Source organism: Paramisgurnus dabryanus, chromosome 4 (assembly GCF_030506205.2).
Source record: "Paramisgurnus dabryanus chromosome 4, PD_genome_1.1, whole genome shotgun sequence".
In the NCBI taxonomy this organism is placed as follows: domain Eukaryota; kingdom Metazoa; phylum Chordata; class Actinopteri; order Cypriniformes; family Cobitidae; genus Paramisgurnus; species Paramisgurnus dabryanus.
Genome location: NC_133340.1, coordinates 49807109 through 49820319, shown reverse-complemented (window position 1 = coordinate 49820319; position 13211 = coordinate 49807109). Strand labels below are relative to the sequence as shown.

Genomic DNA, 13211 nt, shown 5'->3' with positions numbered 1-13211 from the left:
AGTGGTCAAGTCATTTAAGGCTATATCTCCGTATCGCTTTATGGTATTTACACTAAATTTGAAATGTGTCATCACAGTCATGACCTGAGGCACCATCTATTCTTTCGGCACAGTGCCACCTAGTAGTCTCAAGATACGAAAAATTGCTTTTTTTCATAAAACTAATGCAAACTTAGATGTTAAATCATGGCAGTCATCACGTATGAATCATTTTTTGCCATGTTTGGCTTGACCCTGGTATCGCTGCTTGCAGCTATATTTAGGGGTCAAGCCACGAAGTGGCGTAGACACCTATTGTTATTGTTAGTTTTCTTATTATTATTATTATTAGGGGTCAAGCCCCAAAGGGGCGTAGAACCCTATTGTTATTGTTAGTTTTCTTATTATTATTATGTTTCCTCTTCCGCCATTGAAGTCAATGGCAGCCCATAGAACCGTACATAGGAAAGTTATGAAATTTGGCACACATGTAGAGGACGGTCTTAGAAGTTACTATAGCAACATTGGTGTGTCTGACTCAAACCCTTTAGCGCCACCAACAGTCCAAAAATCCACTTATGTTCATGCTCATAACTTCTGATCCGTGAGTCCTAGAAACTAAATTCTTGTTTCCTCCTGAATCCTTGGCTCATGATGATTCAAATGCACACATTGATGTCATTTGTGTCATGCACATCTTTCCGCCATTTTGTATTTTTCGTAAAACCTACTTTTTCGAACTCCTCCAAGACTGTTTGTCCGATTTGCATGTCCTTTGGTATGTAGCATCTAGAGACACCCAAGACAAAAAGTTATCAAAAGCTTTTTGATAGACCAATGCGTTCTCATATAAATTGACAACATATATGGCGGCGAGCACGCCAAAACGGACGTGAGGCCTTATCTTCGCAAAACTTTATTGTATCGACACGAAAGTTGGTATATGTCATAACAGTCATGACCTGAGGGTGCCTGCAACGTTTCGTCACAGCGCCACCTACTGGTCACGAGATTCGAAAAATGCCTATTTTCGCTTATAACTACTTCAAACTTGAGTCTAAAATCATGAAGGTGGTCTTGTTAGATTCCTTGAGGTATGCTGAGTCAAACGATACCAAACGGTTTTCGGTCGGCCATTTTGGGTGTCGGCCATTTTGAATTTTCTCATTAAGTTCAGTATTTCACAAACAGAATGGCGTATCGCTACGAAATTTGGCATGGTTCATCAGTGACATGTTCTGAGCGCACCTATAAATCTTTAGGATGGCGCCACCTAGTGGTCAGGATATGTAAAAAAAAAATTTAAAATCTTTATGTCATTTGATTAAATTGCCACTATGACATAAGACTTCACTCTATTGATTCCTTGGCTCATGCTGAGTCCGACTGTACCAAATATGTCTGAGTCAAACCTACTTCCTGTCGGCCATTTTGAATTATATTGAACACCTACTTTTTCGAACTCCTCCTAGAGCGCTTGTGTGATTGGCTTGATTTTTGGTATGCATCATCTAGAGACATTCTAGACAAAAAGTTATCAAAAGATTTTCGTTAGACCTATCCGTTCTCGTATAACGCATTAAAGAATGCGAGGGCGAGCACGCCAAAATGTGTTTGAGCCTGTATCTTCGCAAAACTTTTGCGTATTAATATGAGACTTGGTATATGTCATAACAGTGATGACCTGAGGGTGCATGCACCATTTCGTCACACTGCCCCCTACTGGTCACGAGATATAAAAAATTTCTATTTTTGCTTATAACTACTGCAAATTTGAATGTAAAATTATGAGACTGGTCTTGTTAGATTTCGTGAGGCATGGTGAGTCAAACGATACCAAATGGTTTTTGGTCGGCCATTTTGTGTGTCGGCCATTTTGAATTTTTCTTCAAGTTCAAGTATTTCAGAAACGCAATTGCGTATTGTTATGAAACTTGGTATGGTTCATCAGCAACATGTTCTGGGAGGACTTGTAAACTTTTCGGTGCCCCCTAGTGGTCAAGAGATTTGAAGCTATATCTCTGCATCTCTTTATCGTATTTACACCAAATTTGGTGGGTGTCATCACAATCAAGACCTGAGTCACAATTTATTTTTTGGTCAGTGCCCCCTAGTGGTCAAGTCATTTAAGGCTATATCTCTGCATCTCTTCATTGTATTCACACCAAATTTGGTGGGTGTCATCACAATCAAGACCTGAGTCACAATTTATTTTTTGGTCAGTGCCCCCTAGTGGTCAAGTCATTTAAGGCTATATCTCCGTATCGCTTTATTGTATTTACACTAAATTTGAAATGTGTCATCACAGTCATGACCTGAGGCACCATCTATTCTTTCGGCACAGTGCCACCTAGTAGTCTCAAGATACGAAAAAATTGCTTTTTTTCATAAAACTAATGCAAACTTAGATGTTAAATCATGGCAGTCATCACGTATGAATCATTTTTTGCCATGTTTGGCTTGACCCCGGTATCGCTGCTTGCAGCTATATTTAGGGGTCAAGCCACGAAGTGGCGTAGACACCTATTGTTATTGTTAGTTTTCTTCTTATTATTATTATTATTATTAGGGGTCAAGCCCCGAAGGGGCGTAGAACCCTATTGTTATTGTTAGTTTTCTTATTATTATTATGTTTCCTCTTCCGCCATTGAAGTCAATGGCAGCCCATAGAACCGTACATAGGAAAGTTATGAAATTTGGCACACATGTAGAGGACGGTCTTAGAAGTTACTATAGCAACATTGGTGTGTCTGACTCAAACCCTTTAGCGCCACCAACAGTCCAAAAATCCACTTATGTTCATGCTCATAACTTCTGATCCGTGAGTCCTAGAAACTAAATTCTTGTTTCCTCCTGAATCCTTGGCTCATGATGATTCAAATGCACACATTGATGTCATTTGTGTCATGCACATCTTTCCGCCATTTTGAATTTTTCGTAAAACCTACTTTTTCGAACTCCTCCAAGACTGTTTGTCCGATTTGCATGTCCTTTGGTATGTAGCATCTAGAGACACCCAAGACAAAAAGTTATCAAAAGCTTTTTGATAGACCAATGCGTTCTCATATAAATTGACAACATATATGGCGGCGAGCACGCCAAAACGGACGTGAGGCCTTATCTTCGCAAAACTTTATTGTATCGACACGAAAGTTGGTATATGTCATAACAGTCATGACCTGAGGGTGCCTGCAACGTTTCGTCACAGCGCCACCTACTGGTCACGAGATTCGAAAAATGCCTATTTTCGCTTATAACTACTTCAAACTTGAGTCTAAAATCATGAAGGTGGTCTTGTTAGATTCCTTGAGGTATGCTGAGTCAAACGATACCAAACGGTTTTCGGTCGGCCATTTTGGGTGTCGGCCATTTTGAATTTTCTCATTAAGTTCAGTATTTCACGAACAGAATGGCGTATCGCTACGAAATTTGGCATGGTTCATCAGTGACATGTTCTGAGCGCACCTATAAATCTTTAGGACGGCGCCACCTAGTGGTCAGGATATGTAAAAAAAAAATTTAAAATCTTTATGTCATTTGATTAAATTGCCACTATGACATAAGACTTCACTCTATTGATTCCTTGGCTCATGCTGAGTCCGACTGTACCAAATATGTCTGAGTCAAACCTACTTCCTGTCGGCCATTTTGAATTATATTGAACACCTACTTTTTCGAACTCCTCCTAGAGCGCTTGTGTGATTGGCTTGATTTTTGGAATGCATCATCTAGAGACATTCTAGACAAAAAGTTATCAAAAGATTTTCGTTAGACCTATCCGTTCTCGTATAACGCATCAAAGAATGCGAGGGCGAGCACGCCAAAATGTGTTTGAGCCTGTATCTTCGCAAAACTTTTGCGTATTAATATGAGACTTGGTATATGTCATAACAGTGATGACCTGAGGGTGCATGCACCATTTCGTCACACTGCCCCCTACTGGTCACGAGATATAAAAAATGTCTATTTTTGCTTATAACTACTGCAAATTTGAATGTAAAATTATGAGACTGGTCTTGTTAGATTTCGTGAGGCATGGCGAGTCAAACGATACCAAATGGTTTGTGGTCGGCCATTTTGTGTGTCGGCCATTTAGAATTTTTCTTTACGTTCAAGTATTTCAGAAACGCAATTGCGTATTGTTATGAAACTTGGTATGGTTCATCAGCAACATGTTCTGGGAGGACTTGTAAACTTTCCGGTGCCCCCTAGTGGTCAAGAGATTTGAAGCTATATCTCTGCATCTCTTTATCGTATTTAAACCAAATTTGGTGGGTGTCATCACAATCAAGACCTGAGTCTTAATTTATTTTTTGGTCAGTGCCCTCTAGTGGTCAAGTCATTTAAGGCTATATCTCTGCATTTCTTTATTGTATTTACACCAAATTTGGTGGGTGTCATCACAATCAAGACCTGAGTCACAATTTATTTTTTGGTCAGTGCCCTCTAGTGGTCAAGTCATTTAAGGCTATATTTCCGTATCGCTTTATTGTATTTACAGTAAATTTGGTATGTGTCATCACAGTCATGACCTGAGGCACCATCTATTCTTTCGGCACAGTGCCACCTAGTGGTCTCAAGATACGAAACAATTGCTATTTTTCATAAAACTAATGCAAACTTAGATCTTAAATCATGACAGTCATCACGTATGAATCCTTTTTTGCCATGTTTGGCTTGACCCCGGTATCGCTGCTTGCAGCTATATTTATCTATTATTCTTCTTCTTCCGCCATTGCGTCTATGGCAGCCCATAGAACCGTACGTAGGAAAGTTATGAAATTTGGCACACTCAAAGAGGACATTCCAAATAGTCATCACACCAAATTTGGAGTGTCTATGTCAAACCCAATAGCGCCACCAACAGTCCAAATTTTCACTTACATTTTTGGTTATAACTGCTGACCCATACGTCATAGAAACGCAATTCTTGTTTCTTCTGATTCCTTGGCTCATGCCGATTCGATTGCACCATATGACGTCATTTCCGTTCTGCTAATTATTTCGATATTTTGAATTGTTTGTAAAACCTACTTTTTCGAACTCGTCCTAGAGCTTTTGTCCAATTTGCGTAAAGAATGGGTGTGTAGCATCTAGAGACACTCATGGCAAAAAGTTATGGAATTTGTGTCGATTCGCCAATCCGTTTCCGTATACCGCGTCAACTAATTTTACGTAGAGCGCGGAAAAAACGGATTTGAGGCTGTATCTTCGCCAAAGTTGAACGTATTCACACGACACTTGGTAGTTTTGATGGCAGTCATGACCTGAGGGCTCATGCCCAGTTTCGTCACAGCGCCACCTAGTGTTCACGAGAATTGAAAAATGGCTATTTTTGCTTATATCTACTGCAAACTTGAGTCTAAAATTATAAAAGTGCTATTGTTAGATTCCTTGAGGCATGGCGAGTCAAACGATACCAAAATGTTTTCGGTCGGCCATTTTGGGGGTCGGCCATTTTTGAATTTTAACTTTTTTTGTCGGAAAGTTATGAAATTTGGCACACTCAAAGAGGACATTCCAAATAGTCCCGACACCAAATTTGGAGTGTCTTTGTCAAACCCGATAGCGCCACCAACATTCCAAATTTTCACTTGCATTTTTGGTTGTAACTGCTGACCCATACGTCATAGAAAAGCAATTATTGTTTCTTCTGATTCCTTGGCTCATGCCGATTCGATTGCACCATATGATGTAATTTCCGTTATGCTAATTATTTTGATATTTTGAATTGTTTGTAAAACCTACTTTTTCGAACTCGTCTTAGAGCTTTTGTTCAATTTGCGTAAAGAATGGGTGTTTAGCATCTAGAGACACTAATGGCAAAAAGTTATGGAATTCGTGTCGATTCGCCAATCCGTTTCCGTATACCGCGTCATAACATTTTACGTAGAGCGCGAACAAACAGATTTTAGGCTGTATCTTTGCCAAAATAGTTTTGATGGCAGTCATGACATGAGGGTGCGTGCACAGTTTCGTCACAGTGCCACATCGTTTTCACGAGATTTGAAAAATTGCTATTTTTGCTTATATCTAATTATAACTTGATATTAAATTTATGGATTTGAGGCTATATCTTCGCAAAAGTTTTGCACATTAATGTGTGCATTGCCAGTGGTTCAGTGGTTAGTGTAGGTTGTCTACAAATTGGAAGGTTGGTGGTTCAAACCCCAGCTCCACTTCACCAAGTCTGGAGGTGTCCATGAGTGAGACATCTAACCCCAACTGTTATATGTCATGAACTGAGGGTGCATAGAATGGTTTGTCACAGGGCCACCTAGTGGTCACGAGATTTGAAAAGTGACTGTTTTTGCTTATATACTGCAAAATTGAGTCTAAAATCATGAAATTGTTATTGTTAGATTCCTTGAGGCATGCCGAGTCAAACGATACCAAAACGTTTTGCCATTTTCAATTACAAAGCATACCAACTTTTCAAACTCTTCCTACAGCGTTTGTTTGATTGGCTTGGATTTGGTACACACAATCTAGACTCTAGACAAAAAGTCATAAAAAGATTTTGATAGACCAATCAGTTATTGTATAGCGCATCAACAAATATTATGGCGAGCACGCCGAAATGGATTTGAGGCTATATTTGCAAATGTTTTGCATATTGATTTGCGTATTTCCAGTGGTTCAGTGGTTAGTGTAGGTTGTCTACAAATCGGAAGGTTGGTGGTTCAAACCCCAGCTCCACCTGACCAAGTGTTGAGGTATCTTTGAGCGAGACATCTACACCCCAACTGCTCCTGATGAGCTGGATGGCTCTCGCATGGCTGACACTTTATGAATAGGTGAATGTTTAATAACTTGTAAATGTAAATTGAGGGTGCATTGAATGTTTTGTTACAGCGCCACCTATTTCATCAGCAACATTTTTTGAAAGCCCTTGTAAACTTTTCAGTGCCCCCTAGTGGTTAAGAGTTTTGAGGCTTTATCTCCAGATCGCTTTATTGTGTGTACACCATATTTGGTGGGTGTCATCACAATCATGACCTGAGGCACCATCTATTGTTTTGGTGCAGTGCCCCCAGTGGTCAAGTCATTTGAGGCTATATCTTAATATTGGTTAATCATATGTATATCAAATTTGGTGGGTGTCATCACAATCATGACCCGAGGCACCATCTATTGTCTCTGTGCAGTGCCCCCAGTGGTCAAGTCATTTGAGGCTATATCTTAACATTGCTTAATCATATGTATATAAAATTTGGTGGGTGTCATCACAATCATGACCCGAGGCACCATCTATTGTTTCGGTGCAGCGCCACCAAGTGGTCTCAAGATTTGAAAAATTGCTATTTTTGCCTTAATCTACTGAAAACTTAGATCTAAAATCAAGGCAGTCATTACTGATACTTCATTCTGTGCCCTTTTTGGCTTGACTCCGCCATCGCTGCTTTGGAGCTATATTTAATTAATTAATATTACTAATTATTTGTCTTTAAAACAGAACTTTGGTTTAGTTTCGATGAAGGGGTACTTGAGCCTTACTGATAGGGCTGTGGGGGTACTTAGGGCTAAAAAGGTTGGGGACCACTGCGTTAACGTGTCACGTCCCGGGGTTGTCATGGTTCTGTGTGTATGTGTTCTCACCTTTGTGGGCGTGTCATCTCCTCTTGTGTGCACCTGCTCTCTTCCTTTCGTCTGCTGATTAAATCCAGCTGCCGCTTATTTTCTCTGTCTATTTAATCTTCTGTGTGTGTGCGTCATCATTGCCACGTTTGCTGCTCTGTTTAATTTCCTAGTCTGTGTTTTTCTAGTTCAGTGGTTGCCTCCAGGATTTGTTGCTTATCGTGAGCTCCCGGTTTAAAGTTCCCGTTTCATCACAAGTGGATTTACCCTTTTTCTCTCTCTCCAGTACTTCCAGTGTTTTCTCCTTCATCTACCGGCTTTCGTGTGACCGTGTATAATCTCTCCCTCTCCAAGCGGGTGCTCGGTGTTTCTCGCCTTCAGAATAGAACCGAGGACTCGTTGTGACTGTGGATTATCTATTTCTCTCCAAGTGGGTGCTCGGTGTTTCTTGCCTTCAGAATAGAACCGAGGACTTTGACTGTGGACTATCGCCTTCATACCTGGCTGGTCATCAGGAGATTTACAGGGTTGCCCTTTTAAGAACTGTGGACTATGGCCTTTTAATACCTGGCTGGTCTTCGGGAGATTATTGAGTACTGCTACCGCTGCCTCTCTTTTAATAAACTTTTTACTTGCATCAGATTCTGTGTCTGCCTACCTGATTCCTAACATAACGTATCAATGCTGACAGCCCTAACTAAAGGTAAAAAATACATGAATATAACGCTGGTTTTGCGCTCTCAGTGGGTTTAAAACCAGAATTTGCTGATTCTTGAGGGTCAAGCGCTCTAACCACAAGACCAGTTGCCACTGTTTAAATATGCCCCCCATGTAATTTTTATCATATTAGTTTCCATTACACCATCAACCTTTAAATTTGGGTTTCATTAAAGAAATCGTTTTTGTTACTGCATTAGCCCTTATGAAATTAACCATGGTTTTATTGTGGTAAAAGTGTAGTAACCATGGTTTTTTGGTGTATTGATTACTATCAGCAAAACCATGGTTTTACTACACAAACCATGGGTTAACTATGGTTTATGAAAACCATGGTTGTCAAAACCATGGTTATTTTGTAGTTACTATGGTTTTATTACAGTAACCATGGTTTTTTGGTTTTAACTGTAGTAAAACCATGGTTCATTTTCGTAAGGGAGGACATACATAAAATCACTGAGCAATATTTAAAATGCATTTTAAAGTCTAGAAGTCTGTTTTACCAAAGTGACTGCTCAAGTAGTGAGGAGTCTAAAAAGCATGTAACCTCCAAATATAGACAAGAAATGTTGTTATATCTTTATATTTCCAACTGTAGGCCTATATATCTTGAATTGTATCTACACGCTCAAAGAAAACATTTAACACATTGCCATCTAGAGGCTGTTTTATAAATAGCCTCTAGGTGAGCACACAAAAATCTTTTTTTTTTTTGCAAATGACCCCTCAGAAGCTCCGTACTAACGTGCTCAGTAACGGGAGTAATATGGAATAATGTGTGAATCTTGAATGATTGTAAGAATACATTTGCTTTAAATATAATGTTTGTCATATAACGTTTTGGGAGATAATAATGTGTTTTTTCCAATTGTTATTGAGCTTATTTAGACTTGTTGCAGTTATAACAGCGTGTTTGGCGTATTTACCTCAGAGTTTATTTCAGTAATATTGCTGTTTTTCCGGTAATAATAATAAAATTTGCATGTCACTCTTGCTTCCTTGTCTGTTTATTCATGTCATTATGCTGTTATTTTAATTATGTGAGAATATTTCTTGCCATATGAGACGTTCATTGCCATTATATAAATACTCTCGTCTATGCAAATATATAAATAGTAGGAAATGTAGCCTATAATTTAACCATGCCTGTCACCTATATTTTCTCTTCAAAAGTTATAATGCTAATTTATATTTATGATATATGTGGAGATAAATAGACCTTTGATCCATTCATGTGTCCTGACCACTACACTAGAGATTTTAAACATCATAACTAGCCTATCAAATAATATCTAAAGTATATTGTTTTGTGAAAAAAAACACAGCAGGCTATTATATTGTTTGTTGATGAGGCGCTTTTCAACAGAAAGTGTCAATCACATGATCATTTGATACGCAGAAGCAGCGGTTGCGGACTGAAACGGAGTATGTGTGAAAGCACAACGGATGCTTGACGGATCCCACCGCATACGTACTGCAATACGCAATGCAAACGCACTGCATACGGAGTATGTGTGAAACAGGCGTGACTCCACTAATGACAGGCTCCTTCCAGAATGTTTGAAACATTTCTTTAATTAACACATTAACAAACTGATTAACTTTCTGACATTCCTTATTTTCACTCATTCTCAGCTGTGCAAATTAAAATAAAATTAATAATTGATAAATTCATAAGCAGGTAAACATTATACATATCACAATTAAATGTAAACAATTATGATTTTTTAAAAATGTTTATACTGATCAAATCATATCTGTTATTTTATTTGCTCTTTGTTTAGAAGTGACAATCAACCAAAAGTTATTATTTCAAGTATATCACAAATTTTTAATGTATAAAGATGTATTTCAAGCAAAAAATTATTTTGCCCAAAAATTATCATCCCACATGGGCAAACCTATATGGGGCCCCACATAGGGAAACCCACATGGGACCCACATATATTGCCCATGTGAAGCCCATGCCCACATGTAACCCATGCTGCCCAGATGGGACCCACGTGGGGCCCACATATCAATGTTGGCTGGGTTGCAGCGATTTTTGTGTGGGCATATCAGTGAACACTACTGACCACTCGGTGAGTTTCACGTCTTTGTAAACAAAAGTTTAATGCATTTTAGGAAGGATTGTTCCAGTGCACCTATGCAGCCATTGAAGAGGTGGGAGGTTTTTTCAATTCAATAAAATTTTATTTATATAGCGCTTTTCACAATTGGTGATTGTTTCAAAGCAGCTTTACATTAATAGAAGCAGTGGAAAGCACAGAAAATCGACAGATAGCACAACATAATACACGATAGCACAGCAGCTAAATTTGCTGCGGCTATAAATCAACATTATAAGCGAGATATATCTATATAGATATAGATATACATTGAACGGATAAGGAGATTAAGCAGGTTCTGCCGGTGGTCGTTGGTCAGGCATCAGCTGGGCATCACGTTGAAGGAAGGCCTGTAAATCAGGGATGGTCTGACCTTCACATTTACCGGAACTGGGTCTGTTTGTCTCAGTGTCCTCGGATTGAGGACGAGACAGGGAGAGAGAAACAAAATCCTATTAGCGTAGGGGCCGTTCACATGTAGTGCAAGTGTCAAACAGTGATGTGGTTTAAGTCAGCTTGGTTCCAAAGAGGCTAACTATTGCTACTTAAGTGTATTACCTATAGTTGAGGATTTTAGCACATTTGTGTGCCCAGGGGGAGTCTATGTATGGGGCCCCCCATCTGATATTTAGAACAGAAACAGAAACTCGTTTGACTAAGGCCAAAAGCCCCACTGCCGTCGGTAATACTAACGTACAGTGGCAACCGTTTTGTATGACATACTATTCTCAAGATCATGGGTAAAAGCCAAAATCGCAACCCGACCAAATGTGCCAAATTAAGACTCAACCGACTACTAATTTGAAGTTTCAACATATTTCTTAACCCTTGTGCATCAATTAAAAAAGTTACACATAGGTTCACAGGGGACAAAAATGTCCATGTCCAAAAAGTGTCATAAAAATATTATAGATTTATATTTTTTTCCACTTTCACTGATGCCATTTTTTTAACCAGCATCAGCTCTAATCACAATGACCAAACATTCATTAATTTTCAGAATTTTAACCCTTTAAATGCTGGTTTGTTTACACAATGCCCCTGCTGTTTTTTATGAAAAAAATAATTTTTTAAATTATTTTCAATTTACTAAATGCTAAGCAGATTTTTTTTCTTTTGAGTATTACAGCCTAGGATATGTCAATGATTAACAACAACATTCATTTTTATGCATTCATATTTTTTATGCAGTATCAGATTAAAAAAAGTTACCTCTCAGGTCCATAAAGGACAAAAATGTCCATGTCAAAAAAGTGTCATAAAAATATTATAGATTAATATTTTTTTCCACTTTCACTGATGCCATTTTTTTAACCAGCATCAGCTCTAATCACAATGACCAAACATTCATTAATTTTCAGAATTTTAACCCTTCAAATGCTTGTTTGTTTACATAATGCCACTGTTGTTTTTTATGAACAAAAACGACAGCTCCTTTGCAGCGGTTGTAGTCTTGTGATATCCAGTACAATATATTTTTTTCATTCAAACTGTTCACACACGCACACACACACGCTCACACACACGCACACATACACACACACACACACACACACACACACACACACACACACACACACACACACACACACACACACACACACACACACACGCGCGCACACACACACGCACATTCTGGTTTCCATGTTTTGTGGGGACATTCCATAGACGTAATGCATTTTATACCATACAAACTGTATATTCTATTCCCCTTACCTACCCCATTCTCTAACCCCAACCATCACAGAAACCCTTCTACTACTTCACATTTTCAAGAAACATAATTTTGTTTGATTTATAAGCTTGTTTTCTCATGGGGACCTCAAAATGTCCCCACAAGGTCACAAAAATACTGGTATTCCTATCTTTGTGAGGACAATTGGTCACCACAACGTGATAATTACCAGGTACACACAGACACACAAATAAAATTTTCAGTACACACATACAAACCACACTCTGACATCCATACCAACACACCCACACAATTATAGCTTCATAATATATCTAATTGGCTCTATAATATGCATAAGCAGAAAACAACAATAAAGCGATAATTTGCTTTATATGCCAAACCTAAAAAAATGGCACCATCTGGTAAAAAAATTGTAAACATTTAAATTTTGAAGCCTTGCCAACAGAATGAAAGCCTGTTAACAAAGATTGCATCATTTTATATTTGAATGGCACCGGGATTAAAAATTGCAGTTTTAATGGGTTTCAATGGGGACATTTTTGTCCAAAAGGTCCTGAGAGGAAGTATTTTGTGTACCTAGTAGAAAATAGATTTTTTAAAGGAAATGAAGGTGAAATATTAAAATTCCAATAAAAATGCACACCTGTGGCAAATTTTATGCAGTAAGCATTAACGCAGGCAAAGTTATCAAAAAAATGATGCACAAGGGTTAAGAATAATAATATCATTTACCATGCTTTGAAGTGTTGACGAAAATTAGGTTTTAGTTTATTTATTTATTAGGTTAGTAGTTGTAACGGGCCAGCATTCGTCAAACTTTTATGACCCCCTCCCCCACCCGGTGACAGTTGCTGTCTGACAGGTCGTTTTTATGACCCCTTTGATAGGGGGGCGGGCCCATCAATCAAAATCTGTACAAGTTGTCAACTTTAGACAGAGAGTATTTAATGGGTTTATTGCCGGTCATTTAGAGTGATTGTTTTTCCTGAGTGTGTTTTATGTCACGCGTATGCTGTTATGTTTAATGACAGGTTGTGTTTGTGACATTTGCTGTCTATCACCCCTCCCTTTTCGACCCGTGCGCTTCTCAATACTGTCTGTCACACTGCGGGTGTGTGTTGTTGAATCTACAG

General features: G+C 38.6%; 1 long non-coding RNA gene across 1 annotated transcript in view; it reads left to right on the top strand.

Moving 5' to 3' along the window:
• The window catches only part of LOC135736114 (uncharacterized), a 377783-nt gene that overhangs the window by 48499 nt on the left and 316073 nt on the right, over nucleotides 1-13211 (top strand). The gene's annotated exons all lie outside the window — the stretch shown is intronic.